We start from the raw sequence: 16,001 nt of genomic DNA on the forward strand, positions 1-16,001 counted from the left end.
GTTTACCTATTGAAGGACACCTTAGTTCTTTCCAAGTTGTGGCAATTATGAATAAAGCTGCTCTGAACATCCACATGGAGTTTTTTGTACAGACATGTTTTCAGCTCACATGTGTAAATGCCTAGAAGTGTGATTGCTGGGTTATATTGTAAGAGTATGCCTAGTTTTGAAAGAAACTGCCGAACTATCTTCCAGAGTGACTGTATGTGCCATCTTGCATTCCTACCAGCAATGAATGAGAGTTCCTTTTGCCCCACATCCTTGCCATCATTAGGTTTTGTCAGTGCCCTGGATTTTCGCTATCTAATAGGGGTATGGTGGTATCTCACTGTTATTTTACTTTGCATTTCCCTAGTGATATTTGATGTGGAACGTCTTTTCATACGCTTACTCGTCTTCTGCTTATCTTCTTTGTTCCGGTCTTTTGCCCATTTTAAAATCAGGTTGTTTGTTTTATTGTTGAGTTTCAGGTGTTCTTTATATATTTTGGATAACAGTCCTACATCAGATATATCTTTTGCAAGTATTTCTCCCAGTCGGTGGGTTGTCTTCTCATTCTGTTAAGCCTCCATATTTTTAAGCTTTTATAATATATGTTTTCCATTTATTTATACCTTCCTAACATCTCATCCTGATCATCTCCTTATTGATTTTATTTTTAACTGTATTCATTTTGTTATTTAACCTGTCTTTACATTTTTCAGTTATTACATTTTTAACACCCAATATCTCTAGTTGGTTCTTTATTATTCCTTATTATTTTCCTAATATCCTACTTTAGCTTCCTGGGGATGTTTGTTATGCTTATCTAAGAAATGTGTTTGGTCTGGACCATAAATTCTGTTTCCTCTGGAATAGGTTGTTCTGGTTTTGGCCTTTTTCCCCCACCCCTCCCTTATACTCCTGCAATGTTTATTATTTTTTTTCCTGGAGCTCATATTCCCTTGAGAATATCAACTCCTGTGACTGATAATATGTATAGGCAAAATCCCATGTTCAAATTTATCCCCTTCCTGGTAAATTTGTAGAGCATAAATGTATGCATGTATGAGAGAAGTGTGTTTCGGTTAAAGCTAGTACAGCTTTACCAAAGAAATAGTTTGATTTTGGCTATTAGATAGAGTTATCAAGTAGGTATTTTGGGTCTCAGTGGCGAGTCATGGCTGGTGATATGAATTTGAAAGTGAGCAGATGTTAGTGGGCCTAATACATTTTCATGAGAATAAGAAGAAAGGGAAGATCCTGGAGGTTGGTTTGATTGCTAAAAATTTGTTAAGGGATTTTAAAGAATAGAAGATATACTTTGTTAAGGACTGGTTCTGGCTATCAGGATGTTTAGAAACAATACATCATCTAACCAAGCTGATTTGCTTACCCTTGTCAGTTATGGGTCATTGTTTCAGGCTTCCATAGAATAGTAGTCTACATGGTATATATACAGTTGACCCTTGAACAACACCAGTTTGAACGGCGTGGGTCTATTTATATGTAGATTTTTAAAGTACAGTAGTGTAAAATGTATTTTCTCTTATGATTTTCTTAATAACATTTTCTTTTCCTTAGCTTACCTTATTGTAAAAATACAGAACGCAATACATATAACATACAAAGTATGTGTTAATTGACTATGTTATCGGTAAAGCTTCTGGTCAACAGTAGGCAATTAGTAGTTAAGTTTTGGGGAGTCAAAAGTTATATGCATATTTTCGACTGCACCGAGGGCTGATACCCCTAGTTCCCACATTGGTCAAGGGTCAGCTGTCATAGCAAGAGATCTGGGATAAGGAGTTTCAGGCCCTGCTCTGCTACTGATGAGCTGTGCTGTTTTGGGCAAATCAAATTTGCCTTTCTACATTTTAATTTCCTCATCAACAGAATGTTGAGATTGAACCAAAAGACTTTTAAGGTCTTTCAAAGAAAAATTCTATGTGTCTGGGGCACCTGGGTGGCTCATTCTGTTAAGCATCCGACTCTTGATTTCAGCTCAGGACATGGTCTTGGGATTATGAGATTGAGCCCTGCATTGGGCTCTGCACTTGGCACAGAGTCTGCTTGAGATTTTCTCTCTCCTTCTGCCCCTCCCCTCCTTGCTCTCTAAATAAGTAAATAAATAAATAAGTTTTTAAAAAATTCTGAGTCTTTAAAGACATACAGTTGTAAATCTAACCAACAGATTGGTTTTTTTTAGAAAATATTTTCTTGAGATGACTTCACCCGAATTGAATTAGTTGATAAGAGTACAATTAGTTTTAAGTACCCGCTGGATTACTTTTCAGAAGAATTATTCTAATTCACAGTGCCATTAATAATTTTTAAGTGTATTTATTTTCCTTACAGTACTATCAGCATTGGACTTACTGTTTTTTATTCGTATTTATTAATTTACTGGATATAATGTAGTACCTCAAAGTTTAATTTCTTTAATTATTTGCAAGGCCAACAATTCTTCTAAGCGTTTTAGTATTTTGGCTTCCTCATGTATGAATTGTTTGTTTATAGTCATTGGTCATCTAGTAAGTCCTCCAAATTAAAAAATCATATTAATCATTATTAACTGGAAGAATAACAGGATTCTCAGGTATTCTCAAAAGTCCTTTTCAGGTGCTTCTTAACAAATAAATGTATTACTTACTATAGTTTGTGGGGAAAAGTGAAAAAGGATTTTTAAAAAGGCTTTTAAAGTATATTTAAATAGGTAGTAAGATGAAATAAGAAATCAAAATGCTTGGGGTGCCTGGGTGGCTCAGTCAATTAATCACAAGAGTCCTAAAATCCAGCCCCAAGTTGGGCTCCGTGCTCAGCGGAAAGTCTGCTTGAGGATTCTCTCTCTCCCTCTGCCCCTCCCCCTGCTAGTGCACATGCACTCTCTCTCTCTCTCTCAAATAAATAAATCTTTAAAAAAATCAAAATGCTTAAAATACTTTTCAAGAACAGTGATATTTTAAATCAGTGGATCTCATTTTTTATTATATTTTTATATAGCTGAATTTTAGGTTGCTTGTCTTATGTAAATGTATTTTTAATCACCCCAGTGAGTACTATTTCAAATAGCTTTTGTATGGCTAAGAAATAGAGAAGAAAAACCAGGTATTATATGCTTGAGAGAAATTTGGGAAGATTCCAATGGAAGCAACAATTCATTTCAGATACTAACAAATGCTTATGATCACTTAAAGAGGAAGTAAGAACTTTGAGATGTGGGAGTGGTATGCATATGGGAAATTAAGTAAAAAAAGATGGTGCAAGAGACAAAATTTAAAACCAGACTTCCCTTTCACTCTAGACTTGTATGCACCATATATTTGCATTTCATATACAGACCCGAATATGAACAGATTTTCATTACAGGATTGGTAGTTGATATTTGTTGTTACCATTAATTTATATGGAATCTAATTTCACTTTAGGAGTGGTAAATCTCATAGGTTCCTAATGTTTAAAGAATGTAAATAGCATTAAAAATTCTCCAGAAACCATTTCCTCACCCCCTCCTTCTTTTTAAAGGTTTTATTTTTAAGTAATCTCTACACCCAGCGTGGGCTTCAAACTCACAATCCCAAAACCAAAAGTCGCGCTCCACCAGCTGAGCCAGCCAACCTTCCCTCTTCATCCCTTTTAACCATTTCCTACTTTTCTCCCTCCATTTCTGCGCTTTTTAACTTTCATTCCTTTTATGCCTCCCCCCCCTCATCTTTTTTATTCCTTTTCTTGCTGTATCTCTTTGTTCACCTTTCTTCCTTTTTTATTTTACTCTTTTCTCTTATTTTTGGTCATCTGTTCTTTTTCTTACCTGCTAATTGCCTCATACTCATCAACCAGTTTAACTTTTTTTTTTTTTAAAGATTTTATTTATTTATTCGACAGAGAGAGAGACAGCCAGCGAGAGAGGGAACACAAGCAGGGGGAGTGGGGGAGGAAGAAGCAGGCTCATAGCGGAAGAGCCTGACGTGGGGCTCGATCCCAGAACGCTGGGATCACGCCCTGAGCCGAAGGCAGACGCTTAACTGCTGTGCCACCCAGGCGCCCCCTAACCAGTTTAACTTCTCCCGCTTACCTGTTAGCCTTTTTTGTCATCAAAGGCCACGTTCACTAGTTAACACTTAGATCTCCCAGGGAATTGCTTTCTTCTCTTCCATTCTTGAAGTATGGTGTAGTAGAACTCCAAATAAAAGCCATGAGAGGTGAGTCATAAACTGATGTGTTTGGTCTTGGACAAGCTGTTTAACTTTTATGTCTCAGTTTCTTCAATTATAAAAAGAAGAATTGAAACTAAATCGCCAAGGACCTTTTCTGGCTCTAAAATACTATGATTCTGTGGTGTCTTAACTTTCCCATTTTTTTTCTTCTGTGCTGACCGCATTCATCTAATAAATATTTACAAACCTATCATGTGTTTGTAACTGCTATAATTTATATGAGGGAATCAAAAGAAATAAAGGACAGGGTTCCTGCCTTTGAATTGTTTATAGTCTGTCTGGAGAGACAAGAGGTATCTGTATGTTAACACTCAATAATTTCCAGTCTGTTCCTGTTCTTTCCAGACTAGATCCATATTCCCAAGGGGATACCAGCTACTTTAGTTCCAACCTAATCTCTGGATGAGGGGTGGGGTTGCCCCTGAACACAGTAAATACTCCTTTTTATGTTCTTACACATCTAGGAATTCCTGCTGTAGTTGTCCTATAGCACTATTTTACATTGTCCACTTGATTCCAGTCTAGACTTGATCCATGATAGAAAAATTTATCTTAGAACTAAGGAGATAAGTCTTCGTTGTGCTTTAGTAGATGACCACTCTGTCCTTCTTATACTTTTTTGTGCCTTCATATGTCTGTGCATTTATATGTTTGTATAATTATGTTCAAATATAATGTTCCAGATGGCTAAGTAAATGTGACCAACAAGTCTTTCAACACTATATATACTCACACTTTTTTCTTTGGTTTGTTTCTGTACCTACTTTGTAAGAGGGCATTGCTTTTGCAGACATTATCTTTTCCTTTCGTAGGCTATATGCACTCTGATAAAAACATACCACTCCATAAGGATTAGGGACAGTGGTTGGGGGGAGCAGGAGGGAAGTGGGCATATTTATAAAAGGTCAATTTAGGAATCTTTGTGATAGAATTGTTCTGTATCTTGACTTTGGTGATGAATACATGAAACTGTGCATGTGATAAAAATGCATAGAACTAAGTATACCCACCCACACATAAACATACACACACAAATACAAGTCAAACTGGAGAAATCAAAACAAGATAGGTGAATTCATCAATGCAATATTCCAACTGTGATATTGTACTGTAGTTTTGTGAGATGTTATCATTGGGAGAAACTGGGTGACAGGTGTGCCAGATCTTTATTATTTCTTTCAACTGAATGTGAATCTATAATTATCTGAAAATAAAAGGTTTGGCTAAAAATAATAGCAATTTATAGGAGTCTGTGCTGAAAGATAATTTAACACGTGTAGTTGCAGGAAGTACATTGACATACCACAGTGGGCATGAATGCCATAAAGTTGCAGGATACAAAATCACTATAACAAATCTGTTGTATTTCCATCCACTAATAATCAACTACCAGAGAAATTAAGAAAACAAATCCATTTATAATTTATAAATTAACATTACATTGAAGAGAATAAAATAGGAATAATTTTAACCAAGGAGGTGAAAGACCTGTATCCTTAAAACTGTAAGACATTGATGAAAGAAATTGAAAAAAACACAAAGGGAAAGATATTCCATGGATTGAAAGAATTTAATATTGTTAAAATGTCCATAGTACCCAAAGCAATCTACAGATTCCATGCAATCTCTATCAAAGTTCCAATGGGATTTTTCATAGAAATAGAACAATCCTAAAATTTGTGTGGAACCACGAAAGACCCTGAGTAGCCAAAGCAATCTTGAGAAAGAAGAAAAAGCTGGAGGAATCACACTTCCTGATTTCAAACTATAGTGCAAAGCTAGAGTAATCAAAACGGTATGATATTGGCATAAAAACAAACCCATAAATCAATGGAACAGAATAGAGAGCCCAGAAATAAGCCTGTGCTTACATAGCTAAGTAATCGATGGCAAAGGAGGTAAGAATATACAGTGGAAAGGGACAGTCTCCTCAATAAATGGTGACAGGCAAGCTGGACAGCCACATGTAAAAGAATGAAAACCAATCACTGCCTTTCACTATATACAAAAATTAACCCAAAATAGATTAAAGACTCAAGCATAAGACCTGAAACCATAAAACTTCTTGAGGAAAACTTAGTAACCTAGACATTGGTCTTGGTGATGATTTTTTGGAATTTGACACCAGAAGGCAACAACAGCAAAAATAAACAAGTTGGGACTACATCAAACTAAAAATCTATGCAGAGCAAAGGAAACCATTAACAAAATGAAAAGGCAACATACCGAATGGGAGAAAATATTTGTGAATTATATATCTGACAAGGGGTTAATATCCAAAATACATAAAGGATTTGTATAACTCAACAAAACACCAAGCAATCCAGTAAAAAAAAAAAAAATGGGCAGAGGATCTGAGTAGACATTATTTTCCAAAGAAGACATGCAAATGGCCAACAGGTACATGAAGAGATGCTCAGCATTGCTAAATCATCAGGGAAATGCAAATCAAAACCACAATGAGATCACCTCACACCTGTTAGAAGTACTGTTATCAAATGGTGATAAATAATATGTGTTGGCAATGATGTGGAGCAAAGGGAACCCTCCTCATACACTGTTGGTGGGAATGTAAATTGGCAGAGCTACTGTGGAAGCAGTGTGGAGGTTCCCCCCCAAATTAAAAATAGAACTTCTATACATTCCACTTCTGAGTGTTTATCCACAGAAAATAAAACAACCAATTCAAAAGGTATCCACCCACCCCCATCTTCATTACAGCATTGTTTACAGCAGCCAAGATATGGAAGCAACCCAACTATCCACCAATGGATGAATGGATAAAGAAGGTGTGTGTGTGTGTGTGTGTGTGTGTGTGTGTGTGTGTGTGTAGGTACATACACATATACAATGAAATATTACTCACCCATAAAAAGAGTGAAATCTTCCCATTTGTGACAACATGGATGGCCCTTGAGGGCATCTAAGTGAAAGAAGTCAGAGAAAAACAAATATCATATGATTTCACTTGTATGTAGAATCTAAAATATAAAACAAAACAGAATTTTCTAGTTTTCCTAATTTTATTAATTTCTGGTTTCATACCATTGTGGTTGGAAAAGATGCTTGATATGATTTTAATCCTCTTAAATTTATTAAGACTTATTTTGTGGCCTAGCCTTTGATCTATCTTGGAAAATGTTAGATGTGCACTTGGGAAGAATGTGTATTCTGGGGCACCTGGGTGGCTCAGTCTGTTAAGCGTCTGCCTTCAGCTCAGGTCATGATCCAAGGGTCCTGGGATCAAGCCCCATGTCTGGCTCCCTGCTCAGTGAGGAGGGCTTCTCCCTCTCCTGCTGCCCTTCCGCTGCTTGTGCTCTCTCGCTCTCTCTCTCTATCAAATAAATAAAATCTTTATAAAAAAAAGTAAGAAGAAGAATGTGTATTCTGTTGATTTTGCATGGAATGTTCTGTAAATATCTGTTAAGTCCATCTGATCTAATGTGTCATTTAAATCTGATGTTTCCCTATTGATTTTGTCTGCATGGGTGATCTTTTGATTGATGTGAGTGGGGTATTAGGGTTCCCTACTATCTTTGTATTGCTGTCTGTTTCTCCTTTTAGGTCTGTTCAATTTTGCTTTAATATTATTAAATAATAGGTGCTCCTATTAAATAATGTAGGTGCTCCTGTGTTGGGTGCTTAAATATTTACAAATGCTATATGCGTGGGGCACCTGGGTGGCTCAGTCATTTAAACATCCAACTCTTGATTTCGGCTTAGGTCATGATATCAGGGTCCTGGGATCATGCCCCACGTTGGGCTCTGCACTTAGCGAGGAATCTGCTTGTTCCTCTACCCCTCTCCCCACTCATGTGTGTGCTCTCTCTCTCTCTCAATAAATAAAATCTTTAAAAAATATTATATCCTCTTGTTGGATTGACCCCTTTATCATTTATGTAACGCCCTTCTTTGTCTCTCGTTATAGTCTTTGTTTTGAAGTCTATTTTGTCTAATATAACTGTTCCAGCTTTCATTTTGGTTTCCATTTTCATGGAATATCTTTTTCCATCTCTTCACTTTTTTTTTCTATCCCTTTTCTTTCTTTCTTTCTTTCTTTCTTTCTTTCTTTCTTTCTTTCTTTCTTTTTTTTTTTTTTTTGATTTTAGTTATTCCAGAGAGAGAGAGTGGGGGCTGTGGGGGTAGCAGAGAGGGAGGAACAAGCAGGCTTCATGCTTGGGGTTTGATCTCAGGACCCTGAGATCATGACCTGAGCCAAAACCAAGAGTCAGACACTCAACTCACTGAGCCACCTAGGTGCCCCCATCCCTTCACTTTCAGTTTGTGTGTGCCCTTACATCTAAAGTGTGTCTCTTATAGGCAGCATATAGATGGGCCTTTTTAAAATCCATTCAGCTACTCTGTCTTTGGACTGGAGAATTTAGTCCATTTACATTTAAAGTAATTATTGATGGGGTATGTGCTTACTGACATTTTGTTTGTTAATTGTTTTCTGTTTTTGTAGTATCTTTTCCTTCCTTCTTTGCTCTCTTTGTGGTTTGCTGATTTATTTATTTATTTGAGAGAGAGAGAGAGAGAGAGAGAGAGTGCCTGAGTGGGAGTCGGGGGGCAAAGAAGGGGCAGAGGGAGAAGGAGAGAGAATCTCAAGAAGACTCTCTGCTGAGTGAGGAGCTTGACACAGGGCTCGATCTCATGATCCTAAGATTATGACCTGAGCTAAAATCAAGAATCAGATGCTTAATTGACTGAGCCACCTATGTGCTTCTGATGACTTTCTTTAGTGGAATCATTATATTCCTTTCTCTTTATCATTTGTGTATTTACTATATGTTTTTGCTTTGTGGTTACCATGAGGCTTACATATAAGAGCCTGTACCTCTAGCAGTCTATTTTAAGTCAGTAACACCTTAAGTTTGATCCCATTCTAAAGCTCAATATTTATACTCTCCTTCTCTACATTTTGTGGTGTTGATGTCAAATTTCACATCTTTTTATTTTGTGTGTCCTTTAGTATCTTAATCATAATTATTTTTACTACTTTTGTCTTTTAATCTTCATATTAACTTTATAAGTAATTAATCTGCACCCATTGCTATGTATTTAATTTTCCAGTGAGACTTATTCTTTCATATGTGTTCTTGTTACTAATGAAAGAAGTTCCCTTAACTTTTCTTATAAGGCCAGTTTAGTGGTGATGAACTCCTTTACCTTTTGCTTGTCTGGAAAACTTTATCTGTCCTTCAATTCTGAATGATAATTTTGCTGGGTAGAGTATCCTTGGTTGTAAGTTTTTTTCTTTCAGCACATTGAATATCATGCCACTTCCTTCTGGCCTTCAAAGTTGGTGCTAAGAAATCCACTGATAGTCTTATGGGAGATTCCTTTGTACATAAAAGCTGTTTTCCTCTTGCTTTTTGTATGTTGTCCTTGGCTTTAGCTTGACATTTTAATTATAAAGTGTCTTGATATGGGTTTCTTTGGGTTTCTCTTATTTGGAGCTGACTAGGTTTCCTGAATCTGAGTGTTTTTTCCTTCCCCAGGTTAGGGAAGTTTTCCACCATTATTTCTTCAAATAAGATTTCTGCCTCTTTCTCGGTTTCTTCTTCTGAGAGTCCTATAATGCTAACGGTAGTTCATTTGATGTTGTCCCCTAAATCCCACTGTCTCTTTGCTATCTTCTAGCAATAAGATTTTAGAAATATTTGAAAAATATATATACCCCTCTGTATTTACTGTCTGAAATTTATTATTTTATTTTCCTCTGTCATTCTTCCCATTATCTGCTTTTTTTTTTTTTTTAATGTGTTGCTATTCTTAACTGAAGGGTGTTTAAGGAAGAGCTGGTGTTTGAAAATGACTTACTGGGTCTTAAGCATATGAAAGCAATATATGCAATCATTTTCTTTGAAAATTATCATTGTTAACAGAACTTAAGTATCCACAGGCATCTTAGTGGGAAATATTTCATTGGAATTAATTTAAGTTCAATTTTTATTCTTTCCAATACAGTATTTTTCAAACTCTGAGGCTTGCAGAATTCACAAATTGAGATCTGGCATCATTTTCAGAGAAAGACCTTCAGTAATGTGTAAGTAGTTTTTTACATTTTGATTTGTTTCTATTAGCTGTTTTCTGTATTAAGCACTAAAAAGTTAATTTACCAATCTCTTAACAGAATTTGGCATATATTCACCACATAATGATTATGAGTAAAACGTAACACAATATAGCTTATTGAAAGATGTCTTAAGATGTGTCCTGGGTCACTGTTATTGACCATTTGCAGAGCCAACATCCTCAAGTGTAAACAATACTGGAGTAAAGGACTTGAGTCCTTGCCTTGTCTGCCACTAACTAGCTACGTGTCCTTAAGTGAGCCACCTCCTGTGTTTTAGTGTCTTTGCCTATAACATGAGGGATTCGACTAGGATTAGTAATAAAATCCTTTCCTCTGGAAATGTCTGTTATTCCCAGCTTAACTTTATTACTTTTTATAGTAAATCAAAGGTTAGTAATCATCCAAAAGGGAGCTCTCAAATTACATAATTTTGTTTTGACTTTTTTGTGTTGGTTTTTGCTTAGACATAGATATTGGGAGAGGAGGTGGCTCCAAATTAGACTAGGAGACAAGTAACCCTCCCACCTTGCTCAAGAAATTTGCCCCACATAGTCCATTAATTTGGGTTAATCAAGCTTGTTTTTAAAAAGTCATGTTTGTTTTGGGAAGGTTGAACCTTTTTAAAAGGAGGTCACCCTACTGTTAAGTATGATATACAAATAAAATTTCTTTCCTTTCAAAATTTCCATAGAATGCTGATCCTGAAGGAGTGCCAGTTTTCAAAGAGATGGGAGAAAGGGACAATGTTCTAGGGGCCCCATCTATGCATGGGGCTTTTGGGGGAAGAATAGTAGGGAAACTGGGCAGGTTGAAGGCCAGCACTTGGAATCTAAGGGTGAAAGGAGAAAAGAGGGTTTGAGATGGAATAAAAGTATAGACAGAGGGAAAGTAGAACTAGACAGGGAAACTCCTTGAAAGCAGAGGCTATTGCTTTCACCAATACTGTCTATCACCAGCTCCTAGAATAGTGTCAGATCTTAATAAGTATTTATGAAAAATGCACTGAATGAATGAATCAGTAGATTTCTAATTTTGCCTAAGGCTGTGATGGTTTTGGTTATTGGTTACTAGACTCGAATCATCTAGTTATCTCTGTCTGCTCTACATTCAACAACTACAGACAGTATTAAGTATTAAATTTAGGTTCAGAAAATTGATTCTAGGGGCGTCTGGGTGGCTCAGTCATTAAGCGTCTGCCTTTGGCTCAGAGCGTGATCTCAGGGTCCTGGGATCGAGCCCCGCATCGAGCTCCCTGCTCTGCTGGGAGCCGGCTTCTTCCTCTTCCACTCCCCCTGCTTGTGTTCCCTCTCTCACCTGCCATCTCTCTCTCTGTCAAATAAATAAAATCTTTAAAAAAAAAAAAAAAGAAAATTGATTCTAAATTACAGAAAAAAGACCTTACGCTTGAGGGTTATAAAGTGAACCATTAATTCATTTAACAAGTATTACTTTAAGCACCTACCTATCATACTTTGGATACTAGCTGAGAATGGAAAAATGGGGTAGTGGTTATAGTGTATAGTTCTTTCTGATGGACTATTATGTAGCCATTTAGTATAATTAGGAAGATTATAGCAGTTTAGGAAAATGCTTAATAAATATACAAATATTTATATTCTATCTTGTAATTGTGCATGAGGATTAGAAGGATGTTTTCTATTCTCAAAGACTAGGAAACATTGTTAAATATAAACCAGATTTATTATTGGGAATGGAATTGTTTAATTTCCTTTCTATTATTTTGTACAATTTATCAAGTTTAAATGAAAATCCAAATAAACTTTAGTTGTAAAACAAATATGATGAATATGTATTAACCAGAAAGAGGAAATATTGTTTTGTCAAAGAGGAAGAGAGCAAAACTAAATTTGTAGGACTTCCTTGTTTGGAAGAAAAATGAAGGATGAAGTTTAGAAAAGGTGGAAAGGAGGGTCTCTGGTTTAGTTTTAGTAATGTAAGAAAGGATGGCTAGATTACATTCTTAACTGTGGAATTACTTTTTTTAGAAAAGAAAATTTCTCCTAGCCTATTTAAGTGAACTGGAGTGAGGGATAGTCAAACTAGTCCATTGTGTTATTGACCATTTTCACATATAGGTCTTGAGTTTGTGGCTATTTATCATTCTCTATTTGAAAGACTTTTATCCTTTTACCATTTCAGTAATAGTTTATAATTTTGCAAAACTTCTATGCTCAGATTTTTTATTTTTCACATATCTTTAAAATGTTACCTTTCCACTCTTGTCTTTTCTTGTCCTTAGAATTAGCCTAGGTAGCCTAGTAGTCCTTAACTACTTTGACCTATTGGAGTGCTAGAAGAAATACAAAAGAATCTGAACTGATTGCGTAGATACTGAAAGGGAGAAAAACCAGTCTCCGTTAGTCTGTGAATGAGTAAGAGCTTTCTTATAACGATTTCTTAATTTAGTTCTCATAAACCTTTTAGGACTACAGAGCACGTCCTTCTTGTTTTTCTATTCTCAAAGAAAGTAGATATAATTTGAAGTGAAATACTAGCTAAGCAGGTATCTTAAATTTTAAGAAGATGCCTATAAACATTTTATAAGCTTACTCTTTAAGTTATCTACATCATGTTGAACAAAGAAGAATTTAAAAACAGTGGTTGGGGGCGCCTGGCTGGCTCAGTTGGTTAAGCATCTGCCTTCAGGTCGGGTCATGATCTCAGGGTCCTGGGATCGATCCCCATGTTGGGCTCTCTCCTCAGCAGGGAGTCTGCTTCTCCCTCTTTCTCTGCTCCTCCCCCTTCCCTGCGCGCTCTTTATCTCTCTCAAAATAAATGATGAATCTTTAAAGAAAAACAAAACAAAAAAAACAGTGGTTGGTTAATGATGTAGTATTATCGCTACACCAGCTTGAGTAAAGTTGTGTCAAGGTTTTAATATTTCTGTGATTATTTACAGAACTGTTGGATCAACTGCTTGTTTTGTGTGTCCCCAGTTTAAATGAATTCAAAGAAATTTACATCCAAAAAGAAAAAAAGAATGAAATTTACCGATGTACCTCCTGATTGTTTAGGGGCTTTTGCTCTCATGTACTACACCAAAAGTCCAAGTTTTGTGTGTGACGAGGAATGCTTTCCTCAAATGCTCTTTCCAAGTAGTTGTTGGTAGTTCTTGCCAACGCAAGGCATTTTGTCTTAATATGTAGTATTTTTCACGAGGACTGTAATTTTCACATGCCAGTATAAGTCTCTTGGCTAAATGGAATTGTTAGAAAATACTGTTGTTCATTTCTATATTAAAGATTTTCAATATTTTCTTTGCCTTATAATTTTTAACAATGTCTTCCCCCTAGCTTCTAAACCTCAAATAGATTTTAAAAACAGTTGATTTAAAATAAAAAGTAGAGGTACATTTTCAGTATTTTCTGAGTGAATTAAAGGACATTTAGATCTTGCAAGAGGTCACCTGGAATATTGCCAACTATGTTCTTGGCATTACATACTTGGTCAGTAGTGTCTTAAAACATTTTGTTTACCTTCCTAACCACTTTCTGCCCTCACATGAATAAATGGAGAACAACAACATCAAGACAAGAGAACTGGAGTAACATGTAATTTATTTTTTTGTCAATAAATGTAAGAAGATTTTATCACCACTTTAAAATTGATTATTGTCTTATATGTATTGATGAAGAACAATAATTTGTTCTCCTTCAGTAGTTATTTACTGTAGTCAGCTATGAATTTGTGAATCAGGAAGATGTAACAAAATGAATTTTTCATACAGATTTGTCCCAAATATCTGCCAACGGCTAAGGTAGTAGCTTTCAAAAGAATTTATTAAATATATGTATATGTTTTCATGATAGTACTGTTCTCACTCTCTTTCCCTCCTTTCTGCATAGCAATACATAAAACTACAGAGTATGCGATAGTGACTATATGCTGTAGTTGAAATAACATGAAGTTAGAGGGGCACTTGGCTGGCTCAGTTGGAAGAGCATGCTTGACTCTTGATCTGGGAGTCGTGAGGTCAAGCCCCACGTTGGGTGTAATTATTTAAGTAATTATTACTTAAAAATAAATAAACTTAAATAGCACGAAGTTAGAGTCTAAGAAAAAGGAGAATATTTAAATGTCTTTATTATAATGACATAAAAGTGTTTTACCAAGGTATTTTTAAGATTTGTATCTATCAAGAGCTTATATCTTCAAATTCATGCACACACAAAAGCAAATGAACATATATAGAGGCTTGGTTAACTTTTGACCTAGCAATTCTACTTTAATAAATTTTTTCTGAAGAAATAATAAGAGTTGTAGCTATAAGTTTATGTTCACAATTATTCGTCATGGCATTTAAAAATATTAGCAAAGTAAGTAGAAGTAAAAATGATCAACAATAAGGAAATAGATCAATAATGTTATGTCCATAAAATAAAATACTATGGAGCCATTAAGAAATATTTTCAGAGACTATGTAATGAAATGAAGAAAAAAGGTTAATACAAAAGTGCTTTTAAAAAAGATGCTTTTAAACAAAACAAAACAGAAAAATAATTTTTAAAAAATTTTTAAATTAAAAAGGTGCTTTTGTTCTCCTTTTTAGAAGTGGGGTAGATTGGTCATCAGGGTAAAAGTACTTGTTTTTTTGTGGAGCACCTGTTACATGTAGTCAGCTGAGAGTGACGACTATTTAACAGTCTTCTCAGGAGACAGCTTATTACTTTCTCTTTACTGTCAGGGTAGGGGCCATTTCCAAAAAGTTTAAGCCCTTTATTTTGTGCATTAATCTTATGTGTAAGGGAGTTGCTAATTGGAGTCATATACATATAAGAAGTAGGAACATTGGATCCTTCTTTAGGTTTGTTTTCTAAGCAAACAGTGGGAATGTTTAGAGTATATTTAAGCAATGGATACAGATTCTACAAACTGTGGCATGAATTCTGAAAACTCATTATGTTAGCAAGAAAGAAAATTTGGTAAGTTTTGGGATTATGATGAAATTGGTGATAATTATAAACAAGTATACACCATAAAAATTTGTTTGCCCTCAGTTACTTTATAGTCTACAAAGGTTATTTACTTCAAACTGGTATTTTCTAAAGCATGTTTTGAGGGTTTTTTCTAGTTTTTAAGTGGGAAAATAGGGTTCATTGTTCAAATAGACTTGGGAAATCCTGAGCAAAGTGAATAGGTACCTTTACCAAAGGACTGCCAAGGCTTTCACGTTTTTATATATTTTATTATAAATATACGAAAGAGGCATATAGTATATATATCTAGTTTATCTGTCTTTTTTTGCATTTATTGGAACTAAATTTAACATGAGACATGTTGGAAAATATCTGGTATTAAACTTTTTTCCTATAGCGGTTATACAAGCAATGGCAGTACTGCGGAGGGTGTATTCTCCTCGTTAAACAAATAAAGTTGAAATGACACCTGAAGGAGATTTTGCTATTAAAGTGTTTGCAGATACATAATGGGATTCTACCTTGTGTATTTTTTCTTTGAATTTGTTATAAGGTTGAATTACTGTTCTAATCTCTGCCCTACTTTTGTTATTTGAAGTTCCTCTGTTTGTTGTAACTGCTGAGACTCACCCAGAGTGGGCTTTTCTTTGTGTGTTTTTGTAGTTTTGGAATAAGAGGTCATCTTCAGCTGGGCTTTGTCTGTGGAGAACCTGGGTTGAGGGTGTTTCCTTCTAGAACTGGTTCGTATTTGCTTCCCCCCGAGTATCACTAGCCTGGGAACACAGTTAT

The 16,001-nt window shown here is 35.5% G+C and overlaps 1 protein-coding gene across 11 annotated transcripts in view; it reads left to right on the forward strand.

Moving 5' to 3' along the window:
* The window catches only part of DENND4A (DENN domain containing 4A), a 136,798-nt gene that overhangs the window by 35,651 nt on the left and 85,146 nt on the right, over positions 1 to 16,001 (forward strand). For all 11 annotated transcript variants that reach the window (XM_045810826.2, XM_045810827.2, XM_045810825.2 and 8 more), the window contains one exon: positions 10,167 to 10,245. The gene's annotated coding sequence lies outside the window, so the exon portion shown is untranslated. The remainder of the gene's footprint in view (positions 1 to 10,166; positions 10,246 to 16,001) is intronic.

Source organism: Ursus americanus, chromosome 28, assembly GCF_024610735.1.
Source record: "Ursus americanus isolate L20-20 chromosome 28, mUrsAme1.1.p, whole genome shotgun sequence".
Taxonomy (NCBI): Eukaryota; Metazoa; Chordata; class Mammalia; order Carnivora; family Ursidae; genus Ursus; species Ursus americanus.